Here is a 26,708-nt window from a genome sequence, read left to right as displayed (position 1 = left end):
ATAACATCTTACCTACCTACATATTACACTGATTACCTCGCAAGGTCTTAGGCAGAATCTTTGTTGCTGTTTTATACAGCGCGAACTCGACCCGGAGGTATTGGAGCACTTCAAATGAGCATATTCAATTCTTAGGCAGGGGGAGTTAAGTGATTTGTCGGAGTCACAAGCAGTTATGTTTAGTCGATTCCGCCACTGGATCTTGATTCTCCCGTTACAAAATTGGAAGCTCTGGCCACAACGCCACATCCTAGCCTGCATTCGGTGTATCCTCTGAAGGGTGGGCACAGCAGGAGCTCCGGGGCCTGCATCACGGTCCTGCTGTGTAAAGGAAGAAAGCTTATGTGAACGAAGAAACGGCAAGAAGTGCTTTTCGTTGAGGCGCGCGTGGAGCGTATGTATATATAAAGAGGTATAGGGCAGCGTAATCCCTATCAGAGCCTGTGGGTTTATGAGCTTCTTCAATTGCTGGGTTTTCCTCATAATAAGGGATTTGCCGCATAATCCAGCAACTCCTATATAATCTGCAGGTTTTCCAGCTGCTCCTGAGGACAGTGCGTCTTGTGCTGTTCCAAGTATCATTCTCTGGTGTCTTTCGTCTAACCCACTGCGTCTCCGCCCGCGCAGCCCCCAGAACCACTAGAAGCGCGCAGGATGAAGAAGGCGCTCGCCAGAAGTGGCACAGTCAGGCAGACAGATGGGAGAGGGAGGCGGATCTCCAATCTCCACACATCGCTTCCTTAACAGGAACACGCCCGCTTTTCTCCTGTGCGCCTGCTCAGACACACCAGCAGCACGCCCCGTCTGCCAGGGGACCGTTCTAACCGAGCAAACGGCCTCGCAGCATCGGGAGGAGCCGGGCGCGTCTCAATCCGTACGCGAGAGATTTGTGACTTCGCTGCTCGCTTTCAACCCCCTCAGAGAGGTGCTGTGCTGCAACGTGTTTAAGATTTGTAACTTCACCAGGCAGAGACCAGGAGCGGTAAGTACCTTACAACGGCCGCTATGTGCGGCATAGAAGGCCCGGAGGGAGGGAGTGGGGGTTTGCTAGTGCTGGGGAAGGGAGGGCTCAGTACAGGGTTGGGCCACGTTCGCTCTGCTCTGTGTACACTAGAGTCTGTCTGCTCGTACGACGGTTGTACTCACTCCCGTGACTCACTAAACCCGAGTAGGAAGAAGGTAGATATATAGGAGTCCACTGACTTTATTCAAATTTCATCATTGACTATGCGAATGGGAGTGACGCATACCTTGAGTTTTCAGGCGCCGTGTCTAACCTTTTGACAACATGTTTCCGTGTTGTGCGATTTACGTTAACTGGAATTAAAACGTGTCTCAGAATTGCGACAAAGTGGGCTTTGCGTTACACGTAAAAAGCCTCACAACGTAGGTCATAAAAGTTGACAATCCAACACCATTCCGCTTTACTTGTCTAGTGATTTGATGCATTGAAATGTAACATAATTTGCGATTTCTTTTTTTATCGTTTCTATGCTTCTTCCGATACTGACTGTTAGTATTACCCATTTCTCTCTATTTATTTTTTTATCTTTATGCTGTTGCATTATTGTGAACACATTTTATATGGCGCTTAAGTTAATGTAAAGGGAGTAGATAAGATTTTCACTCCTAATTGCAAACATTATCTTTTTGATCTCACTTGTCAAAGAGCATGCCCTCTATCGCTTGTTAGATATTCTAGACAGCAAGGGGATTGTAGCCCACCCATTGTCTAATATTCCTTGGCTACACTATCGCTCTTATTTGCTGCCTTCTAATTGGCTCACGCTTGCTGGCTTTATTTCTTCTTCTTTCTGCTGGAGCATGGACCAGGTCCTGATTGTTTCAGATTGATTGCTGTCCTTCCACTGACCACACTGTGATTGAGATGCTACTTTTCGTTTTTCTTCTACCCTGTTCCCCTTGATGAACCTCTTGCCATTTGTAGCTACTTTAAAGAATCCCCTTTCTCCTTTCAAATGGTTGTTTATTGTGACAACAGATGTTATCTGCTTACAAATGTATTTCCACTAAGACATGGATGTAATAGCTTTCTTTATATGATAGGATTTTCATTCTAAATGTCATATGATTTTTCATGCATGGGGAGATGAACTGAATTGCTCAGAATTACAAAGTTATTGTGCAGAGACCCACAAGCATTGGCAAAACCAATAGGTCTCACTTTTGAGACTAATAGCTCTTCCTTTGATTTTTGTTCATGCTATAAACCATGGGTGGTGTTGACTTCAGCAATGAGTTGTAGACATGCTGTATAGCTTTGTGGCTACAAATAATAATGAAATAGGGCTATGATGCATCCTGCACTAATGCCCTTTTTAGGTCTAGCCTGGGCAGTGCATCCGCTGCTCAGCAAGGCATGCTACATTAGAATATGGACTTGAAGCTCCGCCCATATGTTTCATTTTCTTGTCCTTTCTAATGACTGGCTTCTGATTCGTTAATAGGCTTGTTACTACCCCCTTAGTACCGCGTTGTCTTCATTTGTAACGTCCCATGAGAACTGGCACTTTTACATTTGTTGTTAAACAGTATGTCTTATTTAGTCTGGAAGCACTATTTTCTTTAATGAGTTTCTGCTATTGCAAGGCGGCACAATATGTTGTTCTACAAAATTCAGTGCGCCATGCACGCTTTTACTTTCCAAGCAGCCCTGGACAATGATGGCCACTTCTTTGAAATGAAATAGGTCTTGCATTTACAAGAGTTTGAGCTATTGGCATGTAAATGACAATACCTTTTATTCATGTATTAATTACCAAAACAGATAAATAAAAGGTATTGTCATCTACAATGCCAATAGCTTACACTCTTGCAAATGCGAGATCTATTGCATTGCAAATGCTTGTTTGAATTTACTTGCCGTACAAAACATCTGCGCTGCTATACAGCATGGCAATGACAGTAAAGCACAGCTGCAAAACATTTCCAAAGCCAATAGCTCTCATAGGTGAGACCTACTGGCTTTCCCAATGCTTGTTTAAACAGCATAGCTAACAATTTCTTCCGCTTTTAATGTTACTACTGCCCCACTGCCTCCAAAATAGATAATGCATTTATATGCAGAATCAGGGGGACTAATGCACAAAGTCTGGTCAAAGCACAATTCCTTTGCAGTGCGAGGAAATCTCGAACGCATCGAGCACAAAGGTACTATTTCGAGTGACGCATAAACCATTTACCTCATTAATGTTAATAGGGTGGATATTGGTCATGGCAAACAGTACACCCAAATTCCAGGCAATTTAGTGGCCTTGTTATCTCTGCTCCTTAAGGGAATGGCGTTCACAATGCCACAAGAAGTGGCACACTCTGATTTTGACATCAGGGAGGGCATGCGCCTCCTGATGTCCCCCACCATGGGCAAGCACAGTGTAAGCTGTCAAATATTGACACTTTAGACTTCGCAAATGGTTAGGGCCTCCTAGTGCAGATGCTTCCAGACTGCAGAAACTTGCAAAGTATATGTGCACGCCTTTGCAGGTCGCAAGGGCAGATAAATTCCCCAGTTAATTACCAGTCATCTTTATTATTCTTAATCAGTCATAGTCATTACATGTGAGGTTAGCCAACCTCATCCACAGGACCAAAAGTAGGAGTGAACATAATGTAATCCTGCCCCCTTAGGGGTGGTGTAAGTCCTGGCCAGCCACACCCTTTTCCGAACTACCAAGACCTCAGAGGCCAGAAATTCAAGGGAGGGCAGGGCTGTAATGACTGTGACTAGGATACTCTGGACTAAGGATAATGAAGATTACTGGTAAGTAACTGTAACATTATCCCTACGTCGTACTTACTCATCCCAGTCATTGCTTATGAGGAATACCAAATATAAACTGTCCGAAGAGGACCACGAGAATCCATATGACTGCCAATAAACTTTTAAATAGTGAAAATCATATGTATTAAAATGGTGTGAGGAGTTGCCCAGTTCCCTACCCAACAGATATCTGACAAGGAAACACCCTTAAATCCTGCCCAAGAGGCTGCTATACCTCTCATGATTTGTCCTGGATCTTAATGGGGGAGGGGCCTTAGAAGACTCATAAGTCAAGGAAATCGTGTTTATAACCCACCGGCTCATGGAAATGTCAGATGCTTTGCTATCCTGGTTTACTCCACCAAATGTACATTTTTGTGTTTTCTGAAATTCTTAGTACGTTCTAATACACCACCACTGCTCTCCTCACATCAAAGTTATGTTATGGTACGTTATGATTTTTTGTAGAGCGTGGAGCTCACCTGCGAGGATAGCCAGGTGCTAGACCTAAGTGAGGGTACTGTGCTGGCCAAGCCTGTGGTCTTGGTAAAGAGACACGTCTTCAGTTTATTGTGCAACTTAAGGACTGAGTAGGCAGCTCTAATGTGCAGGGAGAGGTTATTCCAGGCTTTTGGGGCAGAGGCATGAACAAGCTCGACTGCTAGGCTCTGTGGATGCCAGGGATGTGTGCAAGGAGATGTGATGATCTTTGTGACTTGTTCCTGGAGGAGATCTGCTCTTGTCAGTTTGAGGATTGAAAGATTTCCCTTTTTATTTGTTCGTACTCTGATTATTTTGTCAATGGGTAGGTTGCCTAAATGATTTGTGCGACTTAAATTCAGATGAATAGGAGATGAAAGACTGAGGTTGTCTGAATGACTAGAAATGTTTCTTCTCATAATAAATTCTATGTAGTTTCTCATCTAATTTCGGCACAAAGAGCTTTGTACCCTCTAAAGGCATTCATAGAGTAGCAGTCTTCTAAGCTTAATCTGTATGCCAGCTTTTCATGAAAACATTTCTTCGTGCAGCTACTGTTGTTCATAAGGCTGCTGCCCTTACTATGTCAAATGAAACTTCAACATAAATTCTGCTTGTTTCTCCAAACTGTCATTAAACGCTGAACTGTCTTTTTTCTAGAGCAGCTTTTGTAGGAAAGTAGGATCTGCTTTCATGGTCACCCCCACTTTTTGCTGGTGTCATTATGTTTTACTGACAAGTCTAACTGGGATCCTGCTAATCAGGACCCGAGTCTCTGTGCTTCTCCCCTAAGCGGAACATGGTGATTACCTAGGTACACTCCAGATTGGCTTCTGGTGTGCCCTTGTAAGTCCCTAGTATATGGTTCCAAGTTACCCAGGGCATAGGTACACCAGAGGTCCACCATGGGCTGAAGGATGTATTAGGCCACATATGGGAGACCACCCAAATTTTGACTACAGGCCTGCCATTTCTGCCTGTGTAAGCTGTTACTAGCACCACTTAACGACAGATATACGTTTCCTAATATCTGAGGTCAGTGCACATAAAACCTATAAGACACGCCTAAGGCAGGCCTTTCAGTCCTGAAGACAGGGTGCTCGGTTCTGAGTGAGGGTGCCCCTTCATGAGCAGAATACACCTACAATACATGGAGCCCATTCTCCTGGGTTGTAAGTGCATCAGCCATTGTGAAACATAAAGTGGCCAAGCTTCATTACACAATGACCATTTCTAAATTGGGTGTAACAAACCCTATTGTGTTTTGTATCAAACATGTTGGTGTCTTACCCCCACAACGTAAAATTTGTGGGGGGTATGATTCCATGCACCTTAAAGCTCCTTCCGGAGGTCCTCCGTGTTCTCGGTACCAGTCTTCTACATCTTGACAGCAAGCTATGGCTGCTGCCAACCATGGTCCGGATTCTGCCATCCTGCTGCTGAGTCAAGCTCGAGCAGGGGAAGGCATGACAATAGGTTTACTGTCACAGGGAGGTGTGACCACCTCCCAGACAGGAGTTATTGTATTGGGACAGGGTTGAGGCACTTGCCAGCGCCGCTACACTGCTTTGAAGGGCACTCTTGGTTCCCTCCTTGCATACTCCAATTGAAACCAGCTGAGGGAGTCGGCTTCTGCTCTGGCGTGAAACTGAACAAAGGACATGGGAATATCCTCCCCACTGTCCATCCCTCCTGTGGGAGGGACCCTTGAAACATCATCCCAACCCTTTCCTTAGGGTATTTAGGGGATTACCCGTTGGTCTGTCCCTATATTCGTCGTGGGACACCACTTCAACTTTGACCGGCCGGGCACTCTGGACTTAGCTGTTGGAACGAAGACTGCAACTGGGAAGATTCCTGCTGCTCCTGATCTCATCGTCCTGCAAGTCTGCTGCAACGTCTGTGCCTGTGCTTCATACAGGTTCTTGACAAGACCTGTGGACATCCAAGATACCAGAAGGAATCCCCCTTGAAGTGAAGGAGTCACTTCCCTGTCTCTGCAGGCTCCTGAACGAAGATGACCTGTCTGCTGTTCCTGAGCTTCTATGGACTCCGACAGGTTCAGCAACACAGGTGGTGGCTCTGCAACTCCCTTGAGACCTGCCCTTTCTTCCTAGCATGTTGGGAGCCAGTATCTCTCGTCGGAACTGCTGAGGCAGTACTCCTAGCACAGTGTCGACTTGCCATTGCCAAAGCTTGTTGACTCTCTTCTCCAGAGACCTTCGGGATCCAAGAAGTTCCAACCTCCAGCATCGACTGCAGCCAAGATCTTTGCCTACACTACATCCTTTGCACCGTTGTTTCAATTGCAGAGGTACCAAAGTACTTACTAGAACCAATTTAGGGGAGAGAGCACAGTTGCTGGAGTCCTGATAAGCAGGATCACAGTAGACTAGGTCGAAAACACACTGATACCAGGCAAAAAGTGGGGGTAACCATGAAAGCAGATCCTACTTTCCTACAATAATCATATCGAGTCCTTTCACTCTTTAAAAATAACATCTATCACGTGCTGATAGTGAAGGTTTTGTACTTCTCGGAGGTGTCAGTCCTCTTTCAATGGGATAATTTGCTAGCACCAGGTGTCAAGAAAGGGAAACCCCTGATCCATTGGAAAAAAAGACTTTAACTAGGGTGAAGGGAACACTTAAACTAGGGTGAAGGACAGAGCTGGGAACAGGGTGCGGTGGTCAATCGTCTCGGCCCAGGACCGCAGAAATATGAACGTAGCATAGGACATCAGTATCCGCCCCTTTTACATGAGGGCAGAGAGATTTAGAAACATGCATACTTTGCCGTTTTTGTGTACCTGCGATCGAATTGCGAACTTTACACCTTGAAAAAGCCCCAAGCCTGCACGCCACAGGGGGCGAAACACGTATTGGCTGCAGTTCTTTGCTTCATACTTTGGCTGAACAAAACTGTTTGAATGGGTAATACAAATTAATAAACTGGACTGTATCTTAGCAAAGACTTGTGATCGATGTTTTTCATTGGCTATCCATTGGGATAGAGGATTGACCACCACACCCTATTACCAGCTCTGGTAGATAGGTTACCCTGCCGTTTATAACCTTGCAAACCATCTTAATACTGGTTCTGTAGAAGTAGATAGTAGATCATTCACTGGAAAGAATATATTCATCCATACTCTGGATAAGATTTCAGAAAGCATCTCCATCTGTCAATATTATTGGCTTCTATTTTGGTTGCACAAATAGATTCTCCTTTCTCCTGTTCAGCACTCAAGAGTGAGCATGCCTCCATCCTCTTCTTCTTCTTTGCTTAAAGAGGATTGGTCATGATGCCTAGACGTCTTATGATGCTGCTCCATAACTTATTTGTTGTACAGCATTATACGGAAATATGGCACAGAAATATTTTCCTGGAATTTAAGACTGCAAAAGTTAATCATAAACCACCAATTAATCAATCAATCAGTTCTTAAGGGTATCTAGATGCTGGGTTGCTGTGCTTAGTCAAAAAGCCAATTCTTGAGTCTTTTCAAGTGAGGGTGATGTTTGAGGTGGAAAGGGAGGGTGTTCCAGGACTTGGCGATAAAGTGGGAGAAGGAGCGGCCTCCTCTGTGGGTCTGGCAGATGTGCAGTGTCTGTGCAAGGGTGCGGGTGGCGGAGCGAAGGTTTCTGGGTGGTTGGTGGAAGTTCAGGTAGTGGTTGATGTATGCTGGTCCTTGGTTATGGAGGGCTTTGTAAGCGTGTGTCAGTAGTTTGAATTGGCATCTTTTCTGGACGGGGAGCCAGTGGACGTTCCTCAGGTGCTCAGTAATGTGCAGGTTGAGGATCAGTTTGGCTGTTTAATTCTGTATCGTCTGGAGCCTTCTTATGAGTTCGGTGGGAGTTCCTGCATATAGTGTGTTGCTGTAGTCCAGATGGCTGGTGATTAGGACTTGTGTGACGGTTTTTCTCGTGTTCATGGGAAGCCATTTGAAGAGTCTTTGGAGCATGCATGGAAGCAAGCAGAGACTGTGTTGATCTGTTGTTCATAGTGAGTCTGCTATTTAGGATGATATAGAGGTTGTGGGCGTGGTCCTTTTGGTGTGGGGGTGGTTCTGAGTTTAGCAGTCCACCAGGTGTTGTTCCAGAGGGAGGCATAGTTGCCTCAGCACTTCGGTTTGGTCCATGTTGAGCTTTAAACAGTTGTCCTACGTCCAGGCTGCGTTGTTATTCATGCAGTTGTGGAAGATAGTGTTGGTAGTGTGGGGGTCTACTGAGAGGAGGAGCTGGGTGTCGTCGTTCTAGGTATTGATCTTGAAATTGCAGGTTCTGATGTCTGGTATAGGCGTCATGTTGGTGTTGAAGAGGGTGAGGCTGAGGGATGCCGCAGATGGTGCTCATGGGTTCCGATGTGAAGGGGGTTAGGAGGATTCTCTGCTTGTGTCCCGTGAGGAATGAGGGTATCTATCTGAGTGCGTCTCCTTGATTCCGATCTGGTGACTGGTGGGAAACTGTGTCAAAGGCTGCGGATAGGTCGAGAAAGATCAGGGCAGCCAATTCTCCTCTGTTGAGTAGGTTGTGGATGTTGTCCTTCCCGACGATCAGGCCGATCTCTTTACTGTGGTTGGCTCATAAACTGGTTTGGGAGGTGTCTAGCAAGTTGTTTATCTCCATGTGTTCGGTGAACTGCCAGTTGATGGCCTTCTCCAGGGCTTTGGCAGGAAACGGGAGCAGCGAGATGGGGCGGTAGTTTTGGAGTTCACTGGGGTCTACTGAGGGCTTCTTGAGGAGAGGTCGGACCTCTGAATGTTTCCATGTATCAGGAAAGGTGGCTGGTGGTGGTGAGTTGCTGGCTCATTTAGTTGCTTCCTACGTTGAAGAGGCGGTTGAGGCAGGGGTCATTGAGTGCTCCTGAGTGGATAGAGTGCATGATGGCTGTGGTGTCTAGTGTGGTGAGATGTTTCCTTGCAGTGAGATGTTGGTCAGGGGAGGATTCCTTTGGAGCGAGGAGGCTGAGAAGGTCATGGGTTTGGGCTCGAAGTTCCTGTGGATGGTGGATATCTTGTTGTGGAAGTGATTCACTAGTGAGTCACAGAGTTCCTGTGAGGGAGGGATTGTGTTCTCAGTGGCAGTTGGGAAGGAGAACTCTGACGATGGTGAAGAGTTCCTTGGTGAGGTTGCTGCTAGCCCCGATATGGTCTGCAAGGGCATCCTTTTTCGCGTTGTTGAGTCATTGATAGTATTTGTTTAGGGCTGTTTTGAATGTGGATCAGTCTGCATCACCTTTGCTGGAGTGCCATCTTCTTACCAGTTGTTTGCAGCTGTGTTTCATCGTGCTGAGTTCAGTTGTGTACCACCTGTCATGTTTGGTGGATCAGTAAACCAGAAAAGAGTGTTGGGTGGTTTACACAGACCACAGTTAGGAGCAACTTAGAAAAGGGGTTCTTTTGACGGCCAAGTTCAGGACGTTTTAGGAAGGCCCTCACTCACCACCTAGTGATGACATGCTTCATCATCGGGCTCCACCAAAGAGACCGAGTGTCTCTTTGGTGTGCTGCGACGCCAGATTTACTGCGGAGCAGGATAGTGAGATTCGGGCGTGTTGTGTGTAAAGTAAATTAAACTAGTGAGTGATGAGGATTTTAAAATAGTCAGTAGTGTATCAAAAACAACTTTATTTATTGATCACTAAGGACAAGGTATTAAAATTATGTGTTTGGAAAAGAGTCCACAATTAGTTGAGTGGTGATTTCCTTATAAATCAGTCGACATGTTTCAGCCATGAAACGGTGTAATGTTACCAGGCATTCTTCAGGACTTATAGGTGTATTAAACCCTGGCGGTATGGACACGCTAAGGCCCACCCTTACCTAGAGACGTGAAAGTGAAAATAATAAAAAAGTGAAATAGTGCAAAAAATTAGGAAGAAAGAATTACTTCCTAATAACTCCTGGTTAGATTCATCTTCGGGGTCCAGTTGAGGGTGATGCAGGTACACTGAGGGTGCCGAGCGTCGAGGGCGGTGTGCCAATTACGTTCCCACCCCCCTCCTTTGACCCATGGGGTACATTATCGACACCACAAAAGTGCAGAAACCATAAAGTTGGAAGCCTCCTAAACCAGGAGTTATTAGGAAGTAATTCTTTCTTCCTAATTTTTTGCACTATTTCACCTTTTTATTATTTTCACTTTCACGTCCCTAGGTAAGGGTGGGCCTTAGCGTGTCCATACCGCCAGGGTTTAATACACCTATAAGTCCTGAAGAATGCCTGGTAACATTACACCGTTTCATGGCTGAAACATGTCGACTGATTTATAAGGAAATCACCACTCAACTAATTGTGGACTCTTTTCCAAACACACAATTTTAATAACTTGTCCTTAGTGATCAATAAATAAAGTTGTTTTTGATACACTACTGACTATTTTAAAATCCTCATCAATCACTAGTTTAATTTACTTTACACACAACACGCCCGAATCTCACTATCCTGCTCCGCAGTAAATCTGGTGTCGCAGCACACCAAAGAGACACTCTGTCTCTTTGGTGGGGCCCGATGATGAAGCATGTCATCACTAGGTGGTGAGTGAGGGCCTTCCTAAAACGTCCTGAACTTGGCTGTCAAAAGAACCCCTTTTCTAAGTTGCTCCTAACTGTGGTCTGTGTAAACCACCCAACACTCTTTTCTTGTTTACTGATCATAACCGGGGACTAAGTGTTGCTCTACTCTCCCTACCTCTCTCCTTGTTGGAAACATGTTTGGTGGATCTGCAGGTTTTGGGTGGTTTGATGAGGGCAACTTGGTCAGCAGCGTTGGTGATCCAGGTGTTTAAGTTCTTGACCGCCTGTTTCAGGTTGGTTGCAGCGTCGGGCTGGGTTGTGTTGAAGGTGTCCGTCCATTGGGTCTGTGTCACTTTTCCCCAGCTGTGGAAGAAGGTGCTAGGAGGGTTGGTGCAAGGCGATCCTGTGATGGTGAAGTGGGCAAGGAAGTGGTCGGTCTAGGTGAGTTCCGTGGTGTGGCTGTGTTTGACTATATTGCTGAATGTGAAGATTGCGTCCAGTGTATGGTCTGCTTTGTGTGAGGGCTCTGTACCCATGTGGGTGAGGACGATGTTGTCCATTCATTTCAAGATATTGACAGAGTTCACGTCAGTGGGATCGTCTAGTTGGAAGTTACGGTCTCTGATGAAGGTGTAGTGAGTGAATTTGATGGCGAGTGGGGGCAATAACCTACTTGCTTCCAGTGTGCTCTTAAATTCACTAGTAGAGCATGCTGGAAAGTGAAAGAAGGAGCATGCTCTCTAATGGCCCTTTGTTTTGTGCATGCTCTGCTACAGACGCTGTTCCCAGTACCCATTCGCTTGGCAAGGTTTCATGGCCTGAGAACCAAAAAAAAAGGTGTCAGTCGTGCTCCCTGGTACCCTTTGCCTGCAAACATTTGCCAACATTTCTGCCCTAGTTTTCTGGGTAGGAACAGTTTTAATACCAAGAAGCCTTCTTTCCATCCTCCAACAATCCTGGGGGAATATAAGACTTGTTTGAGTAAACAGCCACAAGGAACCAGGTTTACCTTCTGTGTGTGACAGACGACTCACCCTACCAGTGCCCAGCAAGGCGTGCTCTGTTTGCCAACGTTGCAAACTCCAGGCAGGGATCTCAGTCTTATGTCCTGAGACTGGTACAAAATCATGAAGGTTTGTGAGCTGGCAATGACTTAAACCACCTCAGGCCTTGAAAAATCATTAAAATGTTACTAAACCTGCCAGTCTAGTAACTTGAATAATCTACTTGACCTAACTGTAATGTACTTGGCCCGTAAAACTGGTCTCAAATTGTGTGATCCTATATAAATATTTTATTTTATGGAACCAATTTTTATTTTCTTAATTATCAAACATGAGAGCACCTTCAAATGTGTAAGTTTGGCGTTTCTGCTGTACAATAAAAAAAGAAAATTAATTGACTAAACTTTTGCTTTATGCATAATACGTATCTAGCCCACATATTGGGTACACATGACCCTTGACTTGCCTCTTAGTTTACTAATAGCATTGTCTTCTAAACAACACGAATAGACTCAACATTCAATATTCTTCCCACATCAGGTTTGTTTAAAGCCTAGACATCAACTGTTACATTGTTTTGTACAATATCGGGTAAACAATCCAAAACATCAGATTCAACGTATGATGTACACTCATTTGAGATATAAATGGATAATCATCGCTGCATTCAAAGAGAACACAACCTGCTCAACATTTTATTACCGCATTCATCTTTTCTAATAAATCAAGCCTCAACAAATTAAAGGTACTTTTATCATGAACAACAAAAGAATGTTTGTCCAAAGTTGGACCAAAGGTAAACATCACAGATTGACTAATTGGGTTTTGTAATGGCAACATTTAAAATCCCCATGGAGTTGTTGGTCATCTCTGAGAGGGTTAAGTAGGGAACAGTATTAACTGATACTGTGGAGTAAGTGGTACCAGTGTCTATGAGAAACATAACATTATGACTATAAACTTCTCCTTGAACATAAGACGTCTGGTCATCTGACAATGCAGTCGCCACTACTATTTCTCTTCTGGGGCACCTCTATGCTTTATAACGGGCCTCACAATAGGTGTCTTGGGCCATCATTTGAAGTGGGGTCTGCTGTTATCCCTGACCAAAATAATTCCTATTTATTGGACCCAATGGTGGCCCTAGATGAGAAGCAGGTAAGGAATTGGGTTGACATTTGATTGAAGGTTCATACCAGATTGGGTGCCTTGTTCCCAGCGGGGTCTCCCCTGGAGGTACGTGTTGCTGGCGGGTCCTTCTGCCGAGGCGGGGGCATACAGTGACGGACCGCAGGCATATTGAGCCCCCCCCCCTCCGAGCGCCAGACTACATTGGTGGAGCGCTGCAGTAACGGGTTGGAGACGGGCCTGGCTGTGAACATAGAAAGGCCGCCCATACTCCATTTTCATTGGGACTGGCCTGCATTTCGTGGCCAGCAACAGGCAGAACGGCTGAAGAAAAGGCTGGCTGCCGGGCCCCCACCTAGCCAGGCGCCCAGCACCTCTCTAATCACTGAGCGAGCACCAATACCACATATTGGACCGTTCGGACTGGGGACCCGGATGTACCGTCCGTGCTGCGCATATAGTGGTAACACCCTGCTCACAATAGCGCACGCTGGCATAAGGGGCCCAGGAGCTTAACACTGGATTCCCCCCTGCGCCATAATCGAGCAACGGAACACTGAGACGACATAGGGCATATTGTGGGCCTATTTAAAGCATGGGGAACATTTTCAAGTTATAAAGAGCCTGGGGGGTGCTTTGGTCCCGACGTTGCGGTCTGGATGGAGCTCGGCCGCGAGGAGAACATGGCGGCCGAGCCCCGCTGTTAAGATGCTTCTGGGGGCCGGAGCGCGATCCTCGACACCGGAGCGTATTTCGGCGCTGTGACCTCCCCCTTGTGCCACGGCGCTGGTGAGACGGATTGCCACATGAGAGGGTGCAAAATCGGCGGCAATGTTCTTTATGCAGGAAGTATGACGCCGAACATGAAATGGCAGCTGGCTTGTAGTGCAGGTTCCATGCAGCAGAGCCTACCGATACGACTGAGGAAGTCACGGAGAGACAATCGTGACCAGGGCACAGGCTACCTTTCAATTACACCATCACGAGTTCCTCTATGGCGTCCACTGGGGAACCACTAGCAATGGGGCTGAAGGCAGGGATACTGCAGCTAAGGAAGAAGCCCCCAGAATAGGCCTGCCTGACCTTAAGATGGCGGCTCAATCCCTTATATCTCAAGCTCTTAAGGCACCCGGAGGTATACAGTTGGCCACGGCCACTCGCAGGACGCTGCCCAGAGGCCCCGAGGAGCGTGCTCCACGACAGGAGAGACCCTGACCTACAGTGCCACTTGAGAACCACAAGATTAGTCCCCACAGCAGAGTGAGAGGGGGAACACAGGAGCGCTCCAACGTGCGGCTTGGCCCAGGGAATTGCCCATATGCCTCCCCGAAAATCACAAGCCAACAAGGTCTTAAGCTACTTTGGAAACTCTAACACGGGAGACGGATAAGAACTAGGGCATAAACAGCCAAAGGAGAATATGGGGCTGACCCGCGATGATCTCCTGGCCACACTCAGGGACTTTAAAAGAGAGCTGCGCGACAACATTAAAGCCGACATCAGCGCATCTGTCGGTGCCTTCAAATCTGCCCCTTACCCTTCCTTGCTCCATCCACCTTGTCCCCTATGTTCCCCTTACCTGCTCCATACACCTTGTCCCCTATGTTCTTTAAATGCTTTTCTTGATACTTATGTATCTTTTAACTGATGAATATTGTAACATATTTGTTCCTCATGTAAAGCTCTCCGATTCCTTCGGGTCTGGCCAGCGCTATATAAAACTCATTAATTAAATATGTTCCCATTTAGTATTCTTTCTCTCTTTGTCTAATTCCCTAGTTCCTATCCCCTCTCCCTTGAATCTCTCACCATGCCTGCTACTATGCCTAGCCCCTGTCCTTTGTGCCCTTTGACTAAGCACTCCTTCTCCACTTGTTGGGGAAAGATCCAATATTTATACTCTGCAGTCTCCGCGAACCCGCTGAGAGAGTCCACTGCACCAAGGGAGCCACTCACAGCGGAGGTATGGTATGGCACCCCTTGCCAAAGCACTCCCTCTCCCCTTTTTGGGGAAGGATCCAGTATTTAGGCCTTGGGGTCTCAGAAACACCTCTGAGAGAGTCCACTGCGTAAAGGGAGCCTCTCGCAACAGAAATGGGGAAGTGTTATCACTTCCCCTGGGATCACAGCTTACTGGACTTTGGACGTTGCTTTGACTCTTCTACCGGGTTGTGTCCCCGTCGCCCTTCCCCTCCTCTTTCCATGCTGTCTCTCACCATTCCCCCCTCTTTCCCGCCTTCATTATATGTCTACTTCCCCTGCTCCTACCCCCTTCCCTGAATCTCTCCCCTTGCCTGCTTTTCCCCTTACGTATTTGTGCTTATTGTTTATCTCGACCTTACAAGTAACTAAGTTGCCGTCCCCTAATAACGGTGTAACTTTTATAACGATGTAACCTGTAACTATGATCTGATACTCATGTAAAGCGCTCTGATACCTCCTGCTCTAGCCAGCGCTATATAAAAACTTTAGAATAAAATAAATATGATCATTAGTAACACAAAAACAACATTTTTGGTCTGACTTCTGCCCCATTCACGTCCCCTGAAGCTTTCATCTCTCTGGATCTGCATGCTCCCACCGAATCCTTTTTTTGAACTACCTGAAATATTTTATTCCAATCAGTATGTTTATGAGGTACAAATTCATTGAGACATTCTAGAATCTGTTGTGGCAGTTTCAAAGGGTCCTGGGAAAGGGAACCATTGTCTTGTCTATCTGGCTCTCCTTTGGCCACTGCATCTTTTGATCCGTTTTAACCTTGGCCCACAGTTCTGAAGGTATAATTATGGAAAACATAGTATCAAGGTCTTTCCAGGTCAGATCGCCTATTTTCAATCCCTGTTCTACCTTCGTATACCATGCATCATGGCTTTCCCATAAATTATGAAAACATTTAGTAAAAGTGTGTAAGTCCATCTTGGTCCATGAGGTGTAAACAGAATGACATTTTTCAGTTGCCGTTCCCAAAACTTCCCTCATTAGAAGAACCTTACTAGCGTTAGTGCCAGGCCTCAGAACTATCAGTGGACCAACTGTATTTGTAGAAGTTCCATCCCCAGACAGTGAGTTGTCTGTGACTGTCTGACATGTAATATATGTCTGATTAGACTTTTTTTTATTTAATATTCCTTTTTTATGTCTTGTAGCTTCCTTTATCTCCTGTCCCCATTTGTCTGCCTGATCCCCCAAATCCTGTATCTTTGGATACAATTCATCTATCCAACTCCTAGCTTCCGCCCTATCCTATTCTCCTTCACTCAATTCCACAAAGTCATTTGTTAATTCAGTGTCCCATGGTGCTAGTAATTGCTCTTTATCAATAGGGTGCTGCTGAGCAAAAGAAAAAAGCGCTTCAGTATGTGCTCTATAACCCCAAATCTCCAATCTCACGCGCCACCCCATTCATTGTTTTTCCTAGGACTAGGACTGAATCATCACCACTTTGTAGTAAATGTTGGGCTAACTCCCTTCGTCTCTGAAACTCCTGGGTTGTCGCTCTTTGACCTGTGCCTCTCACTTTTATCCAGATCCTCCCTTTACATTTCTTCCTTTTGAAAACATTCTATGTCCCTTCATCGCCTGCCTTAGTCTCACTGTAGGGAGGAGGCCTTCTATTCAAAAGTCCCTTTATTATGAGATCTGCTTCCTCTCCTCCTGTTTTGGTGCCAAAGGCTGTGCCACAAAAGCCTTACTTTATGCCTGTCTTCGCACCAGTCCTCCTTACTCTTTTGCACACTCTTGACATGTCTAAATTCTGTGGCTCCTGTTTCAACGTATTGCGTACTATCCCTTTCACCTGTTCCTCACACCTTAGTTGTCTGCCATACATCGCCCATTCATTCAAGCAATCCGACTGTACCAATCTAATTATCTTTTTCCTGTCTTCTTTCACCATGCCGTGTGTTAAATACTGTATTTTTGCTAAGTCCGTACAAGGGGAATTGCAAATTAAGATTGTCCTTGGTATACTCGCCATTGATTAAAAAATAAACCTGTTACTATAGAAAGCATTGTTATTATTTAATGGACTGGAGATCTTTTGGGTGGCGAAGGCTGACTGGTCTAACCTATTGCATTTGCTAAATGCGTGTCCCATTATTAAAATTAACTTTAGGCACTCCAAAAATCTTAACAAACCCTGTGAAATTTAAATAGCCTACCGTGGAGGACCCAACCTCCTGAATTGAAGAAGCACCAACTACCCAGGGGAAACCAATCCTCCTTGTACCCTTTATCAATGTTCTCTCTGTCCTTTATCCTGTTTGCCACCCTAACCTAATGACTGACTTTTCAAAAGTTATTTGGAAGGAAGCATGTGTCACTCACCTTGGCCTAGATGTATCAAGATTCCATTTTGCGAATCTTAAATAGCGATTTTTTACGAATCGCTATTTAGAATTCGCAAAATGGAATGTATGTAAAAAATCGCTTTTATTTAGCGATTCCTTTTTATTCCTTATTTGCGAATTCGCATTTTGCGAATTCCCAATTAAGGAATAATTTCCAATGCATTCCTATGGGCCAGGAGGCCCATAGGAATGATTGTGAAGGAATTCTCAAATTGCGAATTCGCAATTTGCTAATCGCAATTTGAGAATTATTTCAAGGGTGCAGGGGTGTCTCAAAGACACCCTGCTGCACCCCTTAAATGTACATGTGTGTGCATATGGCGCACATACATGCCCTAAGGGCATGTGTGTGCGTCACATGCCACCCTAAAAAATGTCAATTTGTGCATTTTTAAATGAATTCGTAAATTAACATCAACTACAATTTGGTGTTAATTTGCGAATTCTGAAACATAATTCGCAATGTAAAAATGCTACATACATTGCATTTAAGGAATCGCAAAAATAGTGATTCCTTAAATGCTATAGCAAAATAAGGAATTGCAAATTTTTGCAATTCCTTATTTTGCTAATTTCTCATACATCCCAAAAGATGCAAAATGTCCGTTTACGATTCGTAAAGGCCGAAATTCTGCGAATTTCGGCCTTAACGAATCGCAAAAGGCTTGATACATCTAGGCCCTTGTGTCGAAATCACACAGATGGTCCCCCACAGATGTCGACTCAGGAAACTAGCCCCATTGCTTAGGTGTGCACTTTGGGATTTGTAGGGGTCTATGCTGGTCCCTTCCCCGTGGTGCTAAGAAGCAACTGGAATGGCCCCTGTTCATCCCTGTGCGGGCCACTAGTTGTTAAAGCTGAAATGAGGATGTTTTCAAATAACGGAGGAGTCCGTCATGGGGAATTTCCAGTATGATTTTATTCTGCTTCCACGGCAGCAGTGACGTCTCTGAGCATTCGCTAGAGTCTGCATAAGCTTACAAATTACTCCCCTTATATACATTTTTAGGTAGAAATAGTGAAAAACCATAAGCTTCACAAAAATTTCTCATAACACACGAATGTACTTGAAAAATGCAGCTGTAGCAGGAAAATGTCATTCAGCTTACCATTTATCATTAACAATAGTTAATAGGTTTCCTTCCTTTCCTACAGTTTCTGGTTACACTTTAAACAACCCATTCTTAACTGACCTTGACCACACAATGGGGAGTTTATAGTATTTATAACTAATATTACGAGAACACCTTTGCAGCACCAACTTCCTTACCAGCTCCCAGGCCCCGGTGACAATTTACAAAATAAAGTACGAGATAACTGCTTTCCTTTACAGATCTTTGAACGGGATAGAAAACATTCTGCAGTCACAGCTTTTTCTTAGGCACGTAATTCAGTTAACCTTTCTATAAACCCAACTGCACTCAGTTTAAACTAAGTAGACATGTTTATTCCGGGAATAAGTTGATGTGAAGGATACAGAAGAGGGAAAAAGAAATATTAAAAAGGATGATCTCTCTCAAAGTAGCGTGGAGGAGAGTATTATAGTGGACTGCATACAATGAAGTGGTGTACAGTGAGGTGTTGTGGAGTGGAGTATGTTTACCAAACATTTACAAAACAGGAGAATCTCCCAGGCCATCCAATAATTTTGGGTTGTGTATCCCTATTGGAACTACTTTCACAATACAAATATTTTCTTTAAACCATTTGTAATAGATACACAGGCTTTCATAAGAGACGTCATGCACTTTATCAGTAAAGTGGAGGGTGCAGAATTTGATGAATCCCATGATATTTTGATGTGCTTCGATATAGAAGCACTCTTTAAGAACGTACCCAAGAAAGGAGCCATACAAGTCATCAGAGATGTAATGAATAAAAGAGATAACGTAAACAACACTCCTGTGGCATTACTTGTAAATTTAAAAAATGTTCATGGTCGAAGCATGTCAACATTTCTTTAGGAGTTACATAAGTGATAAACGAACCAAGGCTGTATTAAAACAAGTATTGGCATAGCCAATAGGTCTCGCTTTTGGGACCTTATAAGTATTTAGTTGTGCAGCACAATATCCTTGGTGCAACAACATCAACTGTTGCATGGCTAAACACTTATAAGGCCCCAAAGGCGAGACCTATTGGCTATGCCAATGCTTGTTTTATGTGTTACCTGTGCTAGGAAATTTCATTTTGGTAATCAATTCTTTAGTTTTGTCACTATTTCTGTCTGAATTAATCTGCTGTCCTCTCTTTGCTCTACACCTTTCTACCTGTTGTTCAGAATACACCTGAAAACATTCCTTTTCAGCTCTTACATTTCCTATTCTCTGTTCTTTGTTTTTTTGTATAGCGCCAGGAAACCCAGATTGGGAGAATCGTGCTTAACAAAATTCTAATACATTAAAAAATACACCTCTTAGATATGTAAATGGCATTCAAATAAGTCCTGGTTCTCTCTCGTTTTCCAAGAAGTGACTATTCTGAAGGTTCCTCATTCACAAACATTCCCTCAAAATAAAAAATTAAGTAAAAAAATCTAATTTAATAGTGAATCATCCTGATTTACTACATAGTTATTATTTCTGGTACTAAACGACTGCAGTACATGTTGTTAAGGCACAGGGCGGAGGGGGAGGATGAACTGACTTGTCCTTAATCACACACCATGTTGAATTTAACCAGGCCTTGGCCTAACTAATGGCAGATTATACCATTAGGCTGTAAAAGCTTGATTAAAGAAAAAGTAGTAGGGTTAGAAGGGGTTAAGGTGGCCTTTCGGGGAATCATAAGTTGCTGGTGTTTTTCGTTACCCCATGTTTTAAGAGAGGTAAAACGTACATGAAAGAGCCGTCTCTCTGTAACCTATGCGTAGCACGGTATGCACCGTGCCACTCACAGGCTATGCAGTCGAGCCCCTTCCATTTGGTCATCAGAATACTGCCAGAGAAGTATACACACACCATATCTGCCACTTAGAACGAAATCATTAAACTTCAAGCTGTAACTTTAGCCTTAATTCAATGCACAGGCTAATACATTTGAGGTCAGAATTCCACTTGATAGGACTGTGGATACGCGGGATTCCCAGCATCAGCATTTCATCCTGGCGCTGAGAATGATGCGTCTAGACAGTGCTATGGTTTGGATAAGATTAAAATGAGTTTACTTGAAAGTAATTAAGAATCTCCAGGCTATTTTCAACAAAATGAAAGTTGGTAAAGCCTACTAATGTTTTGCCAAGAACTTTGAAACATTACTCGTTTCCTCAAACTTTTTACAAGCAGGTTTACACAATTACATTCATGATTAGGAATAGAAGAGAACTGGTATCCGAGGGTTGCCATCACGCACCACGTGTTTCTACGTATATTTCCTTACATCAAAGTTTCCATGACATTCCAAGTCCACTGTCGGTCCTAAAGGCACGCCTCCCCGTCCGGACCCGTTTGATGAAGAAAAAAAACACGTTAAAGGGTAGATTTTGTTGCTCAAATAAAGAGTGGAGGGAACAGGCAAATAACAAGCGCGGCCGCGAAAGTGAAAGCAACCTTTGGAAACATGATAAGGAACCGATGGCACCTTGCGCGCCCCTGCTCGCTCCCGCAAGCTGGAGGCCGCCACACGCACGAGTTTCAGAAAAGTGCAGACCGATTCCAAGAGGTCATCTCTTAGAGCAGCGCATTCGCGCTGCGCTAGGCTCGACCTAAAGAAAAGGAGTATTGCGAAAAAGCGAGAAAATACCTGATGCATAGACTATCTCTTGGTGCAGGTAAGGACACTGGGTGAAAGATGTTGCACCATAAAGATACTTACAAGGAGTGATATTTTAATCAATGTACTAATGTTTTTTGTGATTTTTGTTGTAACCTTGGACTTTGTGATTCAAGAATAAATAGCCTTTATAAAGAATAAATTAATATATTGCATGAGCTTGCATTGTAATTGCCCACAGGAGAAATGCTGGTGGTTTAAATCAGCCAAAAGAATGATGATTGTTTGGTAAAATGTGATTACCACAGTAACTGTATGGGAAACGTTATTGTGATTTATTAAAAAGGAATTTGTCTATAATCTATCCCTAGGAGAACATATAGACTGTATAGCATTGAGAGCCCGTGTTCTTAGGAAGTTGAAGGGCATTCCTCTTGATCCAGTTGAGCCACAGTAAAAATTTAGTCATAAACTTCAAAGAGAGTATTCAGTAATTATGCAAAAAAGAAGCTTGCTTTTACATTAAAAAAATGTAATTGGAATATTAAAACGTGTAATGAATTGTGTGGGGCTGTTTCAGGAAGGTACTCCGTTCACTTCGAACCTTGCTGTGTGGGAAGAGTGTTCTCTTGTCTGTGTCTAGGCAGTGTGGCAGGCGGGGAAGGGGAGAAAAAGTTTTTGTACTGTCGTGTAGAATTGTCTCCCCACCTAACCCTTTCTTCGCCTCAGGAAGAAGCAACTTTTAGCACTTCTCCTTTCAGCTCTTTCATCCTAGCTTGCTATACGGCTTGGCTACCAAGCTTTGGAATGCTCTGCCATTCTCCACCCGTGCCATGGAGAACTACATGGTCTTTCGCAGAGCTATTGAAACCCATCTCTTTCACACAGCCTAGTGCCTCCTTCTGATCTCCATCCTCTGTCTGCTTCAGCGATGGGACGCCTTTGCCGAGGAAGTTGTGCGCTATACAAAACATGTTAACATAACATAACATGGGGAGGGGAAAGAAAGTGGTACAAAGACATCGGCATAAACACACTACAGAGATTATCAATAAGGGTGATGTACCTTTTTATAAGCTTCAGACCTTTGTTTGTTGTGTGTTGGAAGTGAGAATGCTGTTGGATATTGGAACATCGATGGATACTGGATTCAGACCTGGGGACCCACACTGTACTTCTCTTGGTACTGGGTGTAAGCTGGGGCAGTGTGAGTTATTGTTTTGAGGGAAGAAGAGTGGTTGGTGGCAGGCAGAGTACCTTAATGCTCTGGGTTTAGGGTTATGGAGCAACCAATGCTGTGTACTCATACTTTATGGAAGTGGATACTGACACTAGCCTTCCGTTTGGTTCAGTTCTATTGTGCTCATTCAGCCCCTTGATGATCACCAACAGATCTAACACAAAGAGTCTTAATCCAAGTGCTTGCAAAATGACACCACTCAACCTCTTTGCAGTACAAGTATTTTTATTAAAACGTTTGCTTTATATACCTCTCAATATAATTTTTTTCCGCTGCAAATAACCGGTGTTATTAACCAATGTAGTAGTTTTCATCTTATCAACCCTTTAAACTGTTCCTCTTTATGTGTTTGCCCCTCCACTGACGTTTTCCTTCTTTATCTTCCTTTTATTTGGAACTACTTTTATATTCTACTATTAGCCCGCCCGATTTCATTATTGGATTCCACAGTGAAGATTATAGGAGGGCTGGTCTTAGAAAGTCTGCAGGCCTGGGCGGAAGAGCAAGGATGCAAGGATTCATAAGTGATTTACAGTACGGTTTTCATAAGGGCCGGGTGTCAATTGAACAGGGATTAAATCTACACATTTTATTAGATAAATATACCAAAGCGAAAAGGGTAAGTCTGTTTTTAACTTTCGTTGATCTAACGGACGCATTTGATTGCGTCGTCCATGAAAAGTTATGGCTGATTTTAGAGAGACCGAGGTAGACATTTTACTAATTTCCTTTTTAGGGCAGCTTTACTCGGGGGCAAGGGCGCGCTTTGGGCAGGACAAAAAATGTTAGAGTGAAGAAAGACGTTAGGCAAGGCTGCGTCCTCACTCCATTTCTATTTACACTATATGTAAATGACCTCGAGACCACTCTGGTTAAGGAGTGAAGGGATTTACCATCAGCAGCAACTCGCCCTATCCCAAAACTCCTATATGCAGACGATAAGGTCCTTATGGCCGGTACGCCTCTCAGCCTCCAAATGGTAGTTACTACTTTTACTAATTTTATGTCTTATTTGGGTCTTGCAATTAATTGCTCAAAACCATTCGCAATGAACTGTGGCAACGGATCCAACAAAAAGTGTAATACTATTTTTATTAATACTAAGGCAATAGAGTGCACTAAAACTTTTTCTTACCTAGGGATTCTATTTGACCAATCAGGATCCTGGACTAGGGCAGTTAAATCTAGAAGGCTTTTGTTTAGCAAGTCACTGAAGGCATTAACCAATTTCAGTAGAAAATTAGGAAAACGCTCCCCAGGGGAATTATTGCATATATATAAGGCGAAATATGTTGCGATTGCCACTTATGGAGCAGGAATCTGGGGGTTCGCCAATGTAAATTTTTTAGAGAAAATATGTTTCTCAAATTCTTCTTATCAGTAACGGACAGTACATCTAATTTGATCTATCATGCTGAACTCGGCTTGCCCTACCTGGAGGATGTGATTAAGATCCAGCCTTTCCTCCTCTGGCATAGTGTCTGGACTACAGACGAGACTGCTTTTAATGACCACATTTTAAAAGATGCTCTGAGGATGAACGGTGCTAAACATATAAGATGGCTAGAATATGTTAAAACATTTGAATGTCATTTAGGCCATCAAGAATATTATAATGATCCTCACATTATGTGTAATGTGTCTAGAAAGGATCTAAAGTATAGCTGTATGCGATACTTGAATGATATGAGAATTATGACCGAAATGAAGAAACCTACGGTTCAGTCTCACCATCTTACTCTGGCCTTTGAGAACACTCCGCCATATGTCCTGTTAGTCCCTAGCGACTACGATAGATTCCTGCTAACTTGGTTTAGACTAAACATTCTACACAGATCGCTTAGCTACCCCTATCTAAATGATTGGTCTAGGACATTAGGTAAATGCCCGTGCGACTATATTTCTGTGTTTGATTATACCAGTGCTAAAACGTCTGCGACTGAGACCATGCCGCCCTGCATTTCTGGCAATACAATTTATGGTTAATTAATTTACCATTGCCTCTATAACTGCCTTTTTTAAAAATGTTTTTAAATTGTGGAATTCAATTGTGCAATGATATATATTTGTTTTAAAACGGTCAGGGATTGTTTCAATCATGTAATATATGAATTGTGCTTTTATGGTTTACTTTGTACAGTAACTGAATAAAGTTACTTGAATTTACTATTAGCAGTCAGTGGCAGTGCATATATTTTCTTGATCTTGCCCCCTCTCCCCTGTGTGATGCTTCTCACTTCAAACCCCTGCCCTGCAATTTCCCACCCCAGCTCCCCTGTTGCTTCATCACCCCTCCTGCTTTGCTTTTCTTCTCAATACCCCTGGTAACTCGCTGATCACCTTGCATTCAGTACTTACTTTAGTCCACCCACCCCTGCCCCTTCCTGCCCCATTTTTTTGTTAGTCATTTAAAAATAAAGGTACAATTTGCTACTGGGCTACTCTGTTTTTAAAATGCACACATTTATTTATTTTCTATTCTCAGATGAGCGTCTGCAGTCTTGGAACACTGAATTTAAAAAAAGAAAAAACTGACTGTCATGATGTGTGCGCTTTCATGGTTAAGGGTTAAGCATGTTTACAAATACATCATCATGATGGGTCCACCAAAGTGGCATGAAACATGATGCATGCAGACTTGTACATTATTGGCAAAGCCATGTTTTTAGGTAGTGCCTGGGCAGCGCATGCACTGCTCTACAAGGCATGCTGTATTGAGGTATGGACTTGAATCTCCGCCCACTCTCCGTCCATACTTTCAATTGGCTGCTGTGACTGTCCTTCGTAAATGTTTGTTTTTGATTTGCTAATAGGCTTATTAGTCCCTCCTTAGTACCCCCCCTGTCTTCTTTTGTAACCTCCCAGCAGGACTGGACCTTTTACGTGTGTCCTTACAGTATTGCTTGCATTAGCCCTTTTGGGAAAACACTTTGCCTAATTAATCTAAAGAGCACTGGTGGGATGCAAACTTTAGCAATGGCGGCCGTGTTTTTTTCAAATTGGTATTTGCAGAGCGCTTTCACTTTTGCTTGATAGGTGTCGGCTTAACTTTTAAGTATATTCCCCGACTCCCCCTCCCCCCCATTACAGCTGCAGGAATCGGGCACTGTGTTAATTACAGAAATCTCCGGATGCTTCCTCCATTGTTCACCCTCCCTCCCCCATCCATGTCCTTCGTGTAGTTTGTGTATTTTTGTTAGTACACGGTGTTCACTTCTAGGTGTTTGCTTTTTTTTGCCATATTGGGGAGGTTCTCACTCTCCGTTAAACTGTCCTCAGCAGCACACCCACAGCGCTGCCTCTCCTCCGGTTTCAGAGAGTGTTCCTTCAGCTGCCCAACACACTCCTTCAACACTTTTATGTCGAGGGAGAGGAGGAATAGGAAGAATCTCTGAATCTCCCTGAGGTGCGGTCACAACGTGATTAATCTAAAAAGTACACATGGAAGACTTTTGCACGCATAGCAGTTTTTAAAATATATTTATATTGCATTAGTGAACTTTTTAACTTTGCTGATAAAAAAAAATTGTGGTTACTTTGAGCCTGTTTCACATGGTAAACAAAGTCCTCTCAGTTATTCCCCAAGGTCTCAATTAACAGGGTATAGATTACGTCTGCGAGGCTTACATTTCACTGTTGTGATTGAACCAACGTTTTTATTTTTTGTGGATGCTCCGAAATGCAATAATAAGAGAATGTATCACTTGTCCTACGGCGCACAGTACATGGAGCAAGCACAAGTCGTGACCTCGACCCCGCGACTAAGTGAGGAGTCACCTCTACGTGTCTCCCCCCCCCCCAAAGCACAAATGCAGTATTAAAAATCATAGGGACTATAGACCCCAAAATGCCTGACAAGAAAGGTAAGTGCACTATGCTTACCTACGCATAGTTCTGAATATTTCTGAGTCAACAACTTGGCTACGTGCCTCACACTGGTCCTGAAGAAAACCCCCCGACCCTACAGAGCACCAAAGGTGCTGAAACATGTCGACCATTCACGTTTTTAAAGTAGGTACTATAGAACAGTAGCCCTTCTGGATTCGAACATGATTTTTAACCTTGCCCCATATGTCCAATCGAATAAAACTTCTTGTTGAGAGATGAAGGTAATTTTAAATTCACTTCACAGACACTTTTACCAGTACTGATCACTACTGATAATAATAATAATGACACTTTATTGTTTGATTAATTAACTCATTACAATACACATATAAAAATCAAGCTTAAAAGACATTAGAGAATATTTTTCACTGAGCTCCACACATCGTTCGCAAATAAATGGTAACGCATTAACATTGTTAATGTGAGATTTCTTCTAAAACGGGATCACCTTCACTTAAGTGAAACCACATAGCAGCATAATATCAGTAAATACAATTAATAAAAAATAGAGGTTGCCTCTAAAAGCAGCAGGTAAAAAAAACCTTTTAAAAGAGCATCCCGAAGTTAATGTGCAGATCAAAGTAACAACAATCAATAGTCCGTGGCAA

At 43.7% G+C, this 26,708-nt stretch overlaps 1 protein-coding gene across 1 annotated transcript in view; it reads left to right on the top strand.

Annotated features, from left to right (window-relative positions):
- Window positions 1-756: 756 nt before the first annotated feature.
- The window catches only part of CPNE3 (copine 3), a 493,182-nt gene continuing 467,230 nt past the window's right edge, over window positions 757-26,708 (top strand). The window contains exon 1 of the mRNA XM_078687070.1: window positions 757-982. The gene's annotated coding sequence lies outside the window, so the exon portion shown is untranslated. The remainder of the gene's footprint in view (window positions 983-26,708) is intronic.

The sequence above is a fragment of the Lissotriton helveticus genome, chromosome 4_1, assembly GCF_964261635.1.
Source record: "Lissotriton helveticus chromosome 4_1, aLisHel1.1, whole genome shotgun sequence".
In the NCBI taxonomy this organism is placed as follows: domain Eukaryota; kingdom Metazoa; phylum Chordata; class Amphibia; order Caudata; family Salamandridae; genus Lissotriton; species Lissotriton helveticus.
Note: the sequence above shows the minus strand (reverse complement) of the source record. Positions and strands in the feature narration are given on the sequence as shown.